This window comes from Delphinus delphis, chromosome 1, assembly GCF_949987515.2.
Source record: "Delphinus delphis chromosome 1, mDelDel1.2, whole genome shotgun sequence".
In the NCBI taxonomy this organism is placed as follows: domain Eukaryota; kingdom Metazoa; phylum Chordata; class Mammalia; order Artiodactyla; family Delphinidae; genus Delphinus; species Delphinus delphis.
This window is the reverse complement of record NC_082683.1, coordinates 109071722-109083847: the sequence shown is the minus strand read 5'-3', so window position 1 is coordinate 109083847 and position 12126 is coordinate 109071722.

The following is a 12126-nucleotide window of genomic DNA, read 5'->3' as shown; positions in this document are numbered from 1 at the left end:
GCATACCGCAAAAAAAAAAAAAAAAAAAAAAGGGATGCCCAGATAGCTGATAAAATATGATTTCTGGGTATGTCGTGAGGGTGTTTCTGGAAGAGATTAGCATTTGAATTGGTAGACTGAGTAAAGCAAAAGGTCCTCCCCATGTGGGTGGGCAGCATCAGATCCCTTGAGAGGCTGAATAGAACAGAAGACAGAGGAAGGGCGAATTTGCCCTCTCTGAGCTGAGACATCCACCTTCTCCTGCTCTCAGACTTCGACACTCCTGGTTTTCTGGCTTTCAGACTCAGGTGGGGACTTGCAACATCTGCCCTCCGAATTCTCAGGCCTTTGGACTTGGACTACATTATCGCACCAGCATTCCGGGATCTCCAGCTTGCAGAGAGCATATCATGGGACTTCTCGTCCTCCATCACCTCATGAGCCAATTGATATAATAAATTTCCTTCTATATGTATCTATATATGCTCTTGGTTATGTTTCTCTGGAGAACTCTGACTAAAACACTTCCAAACCCTATCTTGACCACTAATCCATTTGTTGTTTCCCTCCCCTCTATTTGGCCTAATACCACATATTCTACAAAACTTACCTCAAGTCTCAGGTCTTCTGAGAAGCCTCCCTTCCTAGTCTGACCAGTGTGACTCGCCCTGTCCCTCAACTACTTCACTACCCATGAGGCACTTAAGAATACACTGCCATGCAGCTTCATTCCATTTCAGCTGCAGATTCTGATTCCCTGAGTCCGTGGTGGAACGGGAGATTCTGCATTTCTAACAAGCTCCCAGGTGATGCCGCTGCTGCTGGCCCATGAACCACATGTTAAGTAGCCAGGATATAGCAGACATACATATATAACTTCATCAACTATATTTACCAAAATATGAACAATGGTTATCGCTGGATGCTCCTTTTGTTCTTTATATGTTTCTGTATTTTTCATTTTTCTATCAATGGATACCGTTTACTCTTATAATCAGAAAAAGGTATATAAGTATTAAGCTTTCGGGACTTCCCTGGTGGTCCAGTGTGTAAGACTTCATGCTCCCAATGTAGGGGGCCTGAGTTCAATCCCTGGTCGGGGAACTAGATCCCACATGCATGCTGAAATTAAGAGTCCGCGTGCTGCAACTAAGAAGCTCACATGCCGCAACTAAAAGATCCCGCATGCCACAACTAAGGATCCCACATGCCACAATTAAAGATCCTGCATGCCACAAAGAAGATCTTGCGTGCCACAACTAAGACCCGGCAGAGTGAAAATTAATTAATTAATTTATTATTTTTAAAAAGTATTAAGCTTTCAATGTTCCTCACAGTATTCAAAATAAAGTTCAGATTTCTTCACTCAGCACCAGTAGCTCTTTGTGATTTGGCCCTTTACAGATTCTATGTCTTGATCTCCTGCAAGCTCCCATGTACCCACACATCCCACGTACCCACCAAACCTTCCAAATCATCTGTGGTTCTCTGGATGCCTCTCCCTTATTCCCTCATCCCCCCACCTTCTTCACCTGGCTCTTACTCATCCTTCAGGTTAGCCTCAAGTGGCTCCTCCTCCAGGAAGCCTCCCCAACTCCCCTATCTCTGCTCTCTTCTCTGCACTCCAGCCAACAACCAGAAGCACTTTGACCACAATACTTTTCACCTTACATGTTTTATTTTTCTGCCTGGCCTACTAGAGCGGGGTTCCTGAAGACAGAGACTACGTCTTTCTATATTTTTCTATATTTTCTGTATTTCTATATCCTCAGCATTTAGATAGTGCCGGGCATATAGTTGGCACTCAGTAAGTTTCTGAATGAATATACAAAAATGATCTGTATAATAAAGTGCAATGGCTTTCCCAAATATTGGTTATTATTATCCTCACTTTGAAGATGAAAAAACAAATTCAGAGAGGTTAGTAACTTGGCCTAAGTCTCAAAGCTAATGAATGGTAGAACCTGGTTACTATGAGGTCTCTCTCTCTCTATATATATATACATATATATGTATGTGTGTGTGTGTGTGTGTGTGTGTGTATATATATATATATATATATATATATAAATAATTATTCTAAGTTGCTGATGTCTTAATTTCAAATGCATTTTAACAGCCCTGCATTTTTACTTCCCTCTTCCCATGATTATTGTTTTTGACATCATATTTTATATCGTTTTGTTTTGTGTATCCCTTAACTATTTATTGCAGATATAGATGATTTTACTACTTTTGTTTTTTAACCTTCCTACTACCTTTGTACATGGTTGGTTTACTACTTTTTCTATATATTTGCATTTTCCAATGAGTTTTTTCCTTTCGTAATTTTTTTTTTTTTCTTTCGGTACGCGGGCCTCTCACTGTTGTGGCCTCTCCCGTTGTGGAGCACAGGCTCCGGACGCGCAGGCTCAGCGGCCATGGCTCAACGGGCCCAGCCGCTCTGGGGCATGTGGGATCTTCCCAGACCAGGGCGCGAACCCGTGTCCGCTGCATCGGCAGGCGGACTCTCAACCACTGCACCACCAGGGAAGCCCCCTTTCGTAATTTCTATGTTTCTAGTTGTACCTTTTCTTTTTTGCTTAGAGCAATTCCTTTGACATTTCTTTTTTTTTTTTTTAAGGTTTAGTTTTATTTATTTTTGGCGGCGTTGCATCTTCGTTGCTGCACACGGGCTTTCTCTAGTTGTGGCGAGTGGGGACTACTCTTCGTTGCGGTGCACGGGCTTCTCATTGTTGCAGAGCACGGGCTCTAGACGCGTGGGCTTCAGTAGGTGTGGTGCACGGGCTTAGTTGCTCCGCGGCATGTGGGATCTTCCTGGACCAGGGCTTGAACCCACGTCCCCTGCATTGGCAGGCGGATTCTCATCCACTGCGCCACCAGTGAAGTCCCCTTTGACATTTCTTGTAAAGCTGGTTTGGTGTTGCTCAACTCTTAACTTTTGCTTGTCTGTAAAACTTTTGATCTCTCCATCAAATCTGAACAAGAGCTTTGCTGGGTGGAGTATTCGTGTTGTAGGTTTTTTCCTTTCATAACTTTAAATATATTGTGCCACTCCCTTTTGACCTGCAGAGTTTCTGCTGAAAAGTCAGCTGATAGCCTTATGGGAGTTCCCATGTACAGAACTTGTTGCTTTTCCCTTGCTGTTTTTGTTTTTTTTTTAAGCTTTATTTATCTTATTTTTTATTTATTTTTTGGCTGCGTCAGGTCTTAGTTGCAGCATGCGGGATCTTTCATTGCGGTGTGCAGGCTCTTCATTGCAGTGCGCGGGCTTCTCTCCAGTTGCAGCGCACAGGCTCAGTAGTTGTGGCGCATGGGCTTAGTTGCCCTGCAGCATGTGGGATCTTAGTTTCCCGACCAGGGATGGAACTGGTATCCCCTGCATTGCAAGACGGATTCTCAACCACTGGACCACCAGAAGTAGTGGAAGCCCCTCCCTTGCTGCTTTTAATATTCTCTCTTTAATTTTTGCCATTTTAATTACAGTGTGTCTTGGTATGGTCCTCTTTGGGTTGATCCTATTTGGGACTCTCTGTGCTTCCTGGACCTAGATGTTTGTTTCCTTTCCCAGGTTACAGAAGTTTTCAGCTATTATGTCTTCAAACATGTTCTCTGCCCCTTTCTCTCTTCTCCTTCTAGGACCGCTATAATGTAAATGTTAGTACACTTGCTATTGTCTCAGAGGTCTCTTAAACTGTCCTCACCTCTTTTTATTCTTTTTTCTTTTCTCTGCTCAGCTTCAGTGATTTCCACTACTCTGTCTTCCAGATCACTGATCCATTCCTCTGTATTATTTAATCCACTGTTGATTCCTTCTAGTGTATTTTTTTAATTTCAGATATTCTTCATCTCTTTAGTTCTTCGTTATATTTTCTCTTTATTGAAAACTTCTCACTGTATTCATCCATTCTTCTCCCAAGTTGTTTGATCATCTTTATGATCACTACCTTGAACTCTTTATTGAATACATTACCTATCTCTACTTCACTTAGCTTTTCTGGGATTTTATCATATTCCTTTGTTTGAAACATGTTCCTCTGGTGCCTCATTTGCCTAATTTGTTGTTTATATCTCTATGTATCTGGTAGGTTGGTTATATTTCCCAACCTTGGAGAAGTGGCCTTTTATAGGAGATGTCCTGTGTCCAGCAACATACTCCCCTCTGGTCACCAGAGCTATATGCTCCAGGGGCACCCCTTATATGTGGGCTGCGTGGGTCCTGTTGTGGTGGCTGACTACTGTGGGCAGTCTGGTAGGCATGGCTCGTCCCTTGTCCAGTTGGCTGCCAGGCCCTGCCTTGTGCAGAGGCTGCCAGCCGCTGGTTGATGGAGCTGGGTCACAAGGCGGCTAGCTGCAGAACCCCAGGGGGGTCCTAGGGCTAGTGCTGGCACACTGGTGTGCACAGCCAGGTTCTAGGGTGGGTGGTTGTGAAGCCACGGTTCCCAGATCTAGTGTTGACCTGCTGGTAGGCAGGGCTGGTTCCTGACACAGATGGCTACAGTTTCCGGGGTGTCCCAAAGCTGATGCTAGCCCACTGGTGATTGGGGATAGATCCTGGGGTGGCTGGCTGAAGAGTCCAATGTGTCTCATAACTGGTGTTGGCCTGCTGGTAGCCGGGGCTGGGGCCCAGTGGTCTCTGGTTACAGGGCCCTGGGGGTCCTGAAGCTGGTGTCAGCCCGCTGGAGGGTGGGGCTGGATCCCAGGACCACTGGTTGAGGGGCCCACAGGCTGTGTTGGCCAGTTGGTAGAGAGGGCCAGGGCCCAGGGGCCTCCCAGGGCTTGTTCTGGCCTGCTGATGTGTTGGCTGTGTCTTGCCACGGCAGATTGCAGGGCTGCAGTGGTCCTGGGGCTAGTGTCTGCCTGCTAGTGAATGGTGTTGGGGTCCAGGGGACGTGGACTGAGCCTGGCTGGGAAGAACTCTGCAGGAGTGGAATCCTGCCAGGACCCTGCCTGACCATGAAACACGCACAGGTAGCCAAAGGTCAGTGCTCAGGGAAACAGACAACTGGGACAGCCTGTGTCTACACACTCTCACAAAGCAGGTCATTTCCACTTAGAAATCCCACCTGCAGCGATTTTATCACCTTCCTTCCGAAGCCAGTATTTCCTCTCCGCATTGGGCAGGTACCACAATACTCCAGGTGCCCGGGCTGGACAATTCTGGGTAGCTGTGCTCATCCTCTCCCTCATGCCCTGCAGCTCAGTAATGGCAGGACTCTTCCTGCAGATTTTTCTCAGATCTGTACCTTCCTGTCTACTCTTACCACCACCATTCCAGTGCAGGTCTGTATCATCACCAGCTTCACCTCCATCATCTCCTGGCCCCCATTCTCTCTCACCTCCGGTTGTCAGTGGTTCTGGCTTCTGCTGTTTAGTTGTGTCTACAATTTAAATTTTTAGTCTGCAACTCAAAAGCATCAATAATCTAGCCCTTATCCCTCACCCTAACCCTTTTTCTAGTTGTACTTGATCCTTCTCCAAACCTGTCCCGCACATTCGCTCCTCTGTGCTGAGAGGATGGTCCTCCTCTCAGCACCTGTTCCACATGCCCCATCGATGCCTATCAAATGGGATAGAGACCCAATGTTCAAGGCTCTCTTCAAATCTTATCTCCCATGAAGTTATTCTTAAGGATCCCAGCAAAGGAAGCCTGCTCTTCTAAATTCTTGCTGGTCTTACTGTCTACACCCATGCAAAACTGGCCACACACACTACCTCCTATTACAGCTATTTGGGAATATTCCCATGTTCCTGCCTAGATTACGGCTACGTTCCTAAGCAGCTGTCCTATTGCTGCTCTACCCCCCCCCCCAAAAGTAGAGGGTGGTGGTGGCAATAGGGAGGCTTTAACAGTAGGCTTATCTGGGTTCTAATAGGGCCATACAGATGCCCTTAGGTAAGTTATTATTTAAACTCTCTGAGCTTCCTTTCCTCATCTGAAAACACACTTAGCATCTGTCTTACAGGGATTTTATGAGACTTAGAAATAATATATGTAAACCTCAATAAATTACAATAATCATAATTCTAATAGACCTCAAATACTTCTTGGGGTGATTATAAGGAACAAATAAAATAACACATGAGACAGAGCTTTGTAGACTATAAAATTATTATGTTAATTTTTAATAAGCGAGACCTGGATTACATTTTTCTTTTTATAGGACATGACCAATATAGACCTCAAAGATGCCCCCCATTAATTACCAGCAAGTATATCCTCCAATATCCAGGCACTTTGGCTTTCAGAATATCTGTGCCCAAAACTGTTAGAATGAATGCGCTTAAAAGCCAACCAATAAAACTGGTTGAATTCTATGTCCCAGTTGAGGCTTTTATCTATATAGCACCAAACGCTAGTTCAACCTAATGTCTCTATTTTCATGCTTTTTTTTTTTCATCATGTACACAGAGCATTACTGTTCCCACTGTTCAAGCCCTGAGAAACGCTACCAAAGGAATGAGCCACTGGGGCAGGGTTCCCACCTAAATCACAGCCTCCATCTCAGTACAGCTCTGAACACTTCCCAGCACCATCTTCATCCCTCGGGTTTCTCAACAAAGCTTCCTGCTCCATATGCTGCCAGGCCCAGTCAGAAGAAAGCAAACCCAACTGCAGAGCTACTCACTCTGCAGCCACCAGAGGGTCCCACAGCATTAGCTAGGAAGCAAGGACACACCCTCTCCCAGCACAAATCTCCACCAAGCTTACACTTCCCCGGTGCCTCACAGCAGCTTCCCCTAGCTTCCAGCTACCAAACAGGATTGCCTGGAACCCCCAGAGCTACTTGCTGGCTAATACTATTGAGGCACCAGTTCATACTAAGTGGCCAGCTTTTCACAAGGGGTTTGTGTCACCAGGGCCCCATGGAGTCACATTTCTGTGGGTCTGAGAACTCCTCAGCCACATTCCATTATCCATGAACACAGAGTATCTGGGGCTTAAATAACTTTCTCTTTCATACAGGCCCCAGAATTTCTGTCTGGAACACCACTTCCTCTCAAGTTTTAATAAAGAAAAGGTAACTGCATATGAGACTGGCAGACTACAGCCCATGATGGGCAGGTCTCATCTTGCAGAGTTCTCCCCCAACTCCAAGCATTCTTGGGGTACAGACAAGCTGGTGTTCTGTTCTGGACTGATTACTTAACTCAAGGTACAGCATCCTTTTTTCTTCCTCCTTTGAAGAGCTCTGGAAAATCAGAGTCCCTTATGACTAGAAGATGGAAGAGGAAGGCTAGAATTCCCAGGTTTTTCTTTGTCGACTACCCCAATCCATAACATAAGTAGACCCGCAAACTTGTGACTGATTTTCATTAAGTTTTTTTTTATAAATTTATTTATTTTTGGCTGCTTTGGGTCTTCGTTGCTGCATGCAGGCTTTCTCTGGCTGCGGCGAGCAGGGGCTACTCTTCATTGCAGTGCACAGGCTTCTCATTGCAGTGGCTTCTCTTGTTGCGGAGCACGGGCTCTAGGCACGCGGGCTTCAGTAGTTTTGGTGCACGGGCTTAGTTGCTCCATGGCACGTGGGATCTTCCCAGACCAGGGCTTGAACCAGTGTCCCCTGCGCTGGCAGGCAGATTCTTAACCACTGTGCCACCAGGGAAGTCCCTCATTAAGGTTTTGTCTGTCTCTTTTTTGAGTGTTTAAAAAGAGGCTGGATATATTTGGGAAAATACTTTAAAATAATTAAAAGACCTTGAGAGGTTGGCTGCTACCTTCAGGATGGCTGCACATAAATCACTTCATATAATCCCCATAATAACTTACCTCCCAGGATAGGAATACGAAGTCCATTTTATGGATGAGGAGACAGAAGGCATGGAGGCTTACTTTCTATGGCACAAAGCAATCATGCAGCAGAGCCAGGTTTCAACACAAGTCTGTCTGCCTCCAACCCGCCCTCCACTTATTAATAATAATTATAGTTAACAGGAGTGGGGCACTTACTATGTGCCAGGCACACTGCTAAGTATTTACTCATTTATAGCCACAATATTCCTAGGAGGCAGGTATTCCTTTTGAGTCCATTTTCCAGATGAGAGAACTGAAGTTTGGAAAGGTTGGTGACATGTCCAAGATCACATAGCTAATGAGCGGCAGAAAAAATATGACTCACTCCCCAAGCCTGCGTTCTTAACCCCTGTGATATGTAGCCAAACTGTCTCTCCGAATGTCCAGTCCCCCTCCCCCGTGCTCCCCTTGACACAGGCACACTGGTGTTTTTCAATTCCCATCCCAGACCAAGCCCCTCCCCACCTCCCAGCCTCTGCATGTGCTTTTCCCTCCACCCAGAAAGCTTCCTCCTGGTCCCTCCCTTATTTGCAACCCTAGTTCCTCTTCTTCCTCTAGGTCTGAGTTCCAATGTCCCCTCTTCAGTGTAGTCTTCCCTGACTTTCTACTTCGATTCTTCTCTCACTCAGATCCTTGTTTTTCCCATCAAGGCACTCATTACAACTTACCCAAAATTTTATTAGTTTCATTTTACTTGTATTTTATTTGCCTTTCCTGCTAGAATGAAAGGCCTATGAAGGCAGAAATTTGTCTGTCTTGGTCCCTGACATATCTCCAGTAGCCAGAAGATTCCAGGTATTAATAGGTGCTCTGTAAATATTTGATAGATTATAATCATTAGAATTTGCAGCTCACCAATAGAAGAAAGCTAAGAGTTCTAAGCTAACCCCAAGCTCTGTAAATATTTGATAGATTATAATCATTAGAATTTGCAGCTCACCAATAGAAGAAAGCTAAGAGTTCTAAGCTAACCCCAAGCTAAGAGTTCTCTTGTGTTAAAAAAAAAAAAAAAAAGGTTTCAGCTTCTGCTGCTCCAAGAGGTAAGTTAGCACAGCAAGCACAGCCTCGATGGAGTCCTCCCAGTGCCCTAGCAGGAAGTCTGCTCAAAGGTGTTCACACACAAATCCCACACCAGGGACCTTGGGCCACAGAACAGCCCTGCTTGGCCTCCTTAAAGCTTCTTCTCCACAGGGAGGGATCACACAGAATCTAATCTGCTGCCCAGAAGCTGCTGCATACCAGGGCTGAGCTGGATGCCTCATGGTCATGAGCCAGTTCATTCTTTGCCATCACCCCAGACGATAGGCATCTATCCCTATTTTACCCATTAGGAGACTCAGGTTCACAGTGGTGAGATGGCTTTCCCAGAGCCACGCAGCTGGTAAGTGGGAGAGTCACTCACTCCCCCTTTAACATTCTTCAGTGGCTCCTTGTCACCTTCAGAAATGAACTCCAAATTCTTTAGCACGTAACAGAGCAGGACCCTATAGAACTTTCCTGGGACAGACCCTTCACCACCTTGTCTTCTGCCTGCCTCCTTTTTGTAGAAAAGCTGTAGTCTCCCAGGCTGCCCCTGAGTCACAAAAGCCTGACTCAAGAGTTAAGGACTGAAAGGATGTGAACATGTAGTGGCAAAAATAGCAGTTGGGCCAGGAGAACTGATAAGAATTTAAACAGTAGATTGGCCATATGGCAGTCACAGAATCTTTAGTTCTTATCTGAAGTATATAGATAACAGTATCCGATGCACATTTCCTGAGTTGTTTTACAGATGCTAAAACCCCCACCAAATGGAAGAAGTTAACTACTTGATGACCATGAGCACTGTAGCCCCCAGAGCTACCGGAGCCTGAGGATTGATAATGTTAACCCCTGTGACACCACCCTGTTACCTCACCATCAACCAATCAGAGAATTGTGCAAGAGCTGATCACATACCCTGCGACTCCCCTCCCTCACCTTGCCTTTAAAAATGCTTCCCCAACCTAAATGTCCATCAACAGAGGAATGGATAAAGAAGATGTGGTACATATATACAATGGAATATTACTCAGCCATAAAAAGGAAAGAAATTGGGTCATTTGTAGAGACATGGATGGACCTAGAGACTGTCATACAGAGTGAAGTAAGTCAGAAAGAGAAAAACAAATATCGTATATTAATGCACATATGTGGAATCTAGAAAAATGGTATAGATGATCTTATTTGCAAAGCAGAAATAGAGACACAGACGTAGAGAACAAACATATGGACACCAAGGTGGGGAAGAGGGAGTGGGATGAATTGGGAGATTGGGATTGACATCTATACACTCTTGATACTTTGTATAAAATAGATAACTAATGAAAACCTACTGTGTAGCTCCGGGAACTCTATTCAGTGCTCTGTGGTGACCAAAATGGGAAGGAAATCCAAAAAAAGAGGGGATATTTGTATACATGTAGCTGATTCACGTTGTTGTACAATAGGCTAACACAACATTGTAAAGCAACTATACTCCAATAAAAATAAATTTTAAAAAGTAAAACATAATAAAAATGCTTCCCTGAAACCCATGGGGGAGTTCAGGTTTTTGAGCATTAGCTGCCCCGGACTCTTTGTCTGGCACCTACAATAAACGCTGCACTTTCCTTCGCCACAACCTGGGGTCAGTAGATTGACTTTACTGTACACTGGCGAGCAGAGCGAAGTTTGGTTCAATAACAAGCAGAGTATCCCAGGTGCCCTGGAGAAAGGCACCTCCTCTTGAGACTCATCCCCATCTGAGGCCCTAATGGACTTAGCACTCTCCCCATGCAGAACTGAGGCAATTCCTGGAATAGACACAATACCTCAGAATTCCATGCCCTGGCACATGCTTTTCCCTCCTATCTGCCCAACCACAGAATGTGGCTAACCCTACTGGTCCTTTAAGATCCCCATAAACAAACAAACAAAAAGGACAGTCCCTGATAGGAGTCTATCCTAAGAAAATAAACATGGGCAAAGATGTTTATTCAAAAGTAGTTCTTTTATATACAATTATTATTTATGACAGTAAAAATTGGTAACAACTTAAATGTTTGAAAAATATGGGAAATGTTTAATAAATTGTATTTCCCTATTTAGGGTGTACTAGTAAAGCCACACTTGGAGGTTTGTTGTTTTGTTTTGTTTTGGGGGTTGCCAGCAAAAAGTCTTGACCAGGCAACTGTAAATTGGTAGTTCTCAAATGAACTGCCATGGAGGACTGTTGTGACTCCTTACTAGGGCTCTGTAATTGGTGAATAAAGTTTCCTTTTGTTACAACTATGATTCAAACCATTAATACAATGCTTTGGAAACCCAGGACTTTGGAAGTCCTGTCCATCTTGTGGAGCTGCAGCCACTAAGATGTGGGAGCCCTCAGAATCTGGCCAGCAGGCCAAAGAAGAGAGCAGAGAAGCCACAGTGTAACTGAATACAGTTTTCCCTTGGTACCCTTGTGGGTACTGGTTCCAGAAACTCCCCCCATACCAAAATCCATGGATGCTCAAGTCCCTTACATAAGATGGTACAGTATCACATAAAACTTACACACATCCTCCAGTATACTTTAAATCATCTCTAGATTACTTGTAATACCCAATAGAATGTGAATACCATGCAAATAGTTGTAAATAGTATGTAAATGCAATGTAAATAGTTGCCAGAAAGGCAAATTCAAGTTTTGTTTTTTGGAACTTTCTGGAATTATTTTTCTGAAAATTTTCGATCCATGCTTGTTTGAATCTGAGGATGAGGAACCCCCAGATATGGACAGCCAACTGTAGTTACTTGTTGAGTGGGAAAAAAAAAAAAAATGAGTAAATGAACAATCATGCTCTTGATATTTAGTGACATACAAAGTAATAAAGATAAGGTATTATGGGACAAAAATAGAATACATAATTCTATAATCAGTGTGGTCACAATTTAGGAATTTCACATCAAAAGCAAAAAGAATGAATTTGCTTATTTTTAACAATTTTCAGCACTTCCTCGCTCTTCACTAAATAACTACCACCCAACCCACCAATGGATTTGATAGCAGTTGTCACAACGGCTATTGTTTGCCAATTCTGGCTGATGCCTGACAACTCTGATGAAAACTGGATGTACTCTGTTGGAGTAGAGAAAGCTTTGGAGTTCTTTCTTCCTATTGGATTGCATCTGGAACTTTTCCTTTGCTGCCCACTTTTTTAGTGAGCAAGTTTGGTGAAAGGTGGGAGAGACAGATCCATTGCCTCAATTAACTTTTTCTGAATTCCCTTTAAGGATCAAATTCAACAATTCCTTCTGGGGTCAATTTTCAAAAAAAAAAAATCCTCCCTGGACTTCCCTGGTGGCGCAGT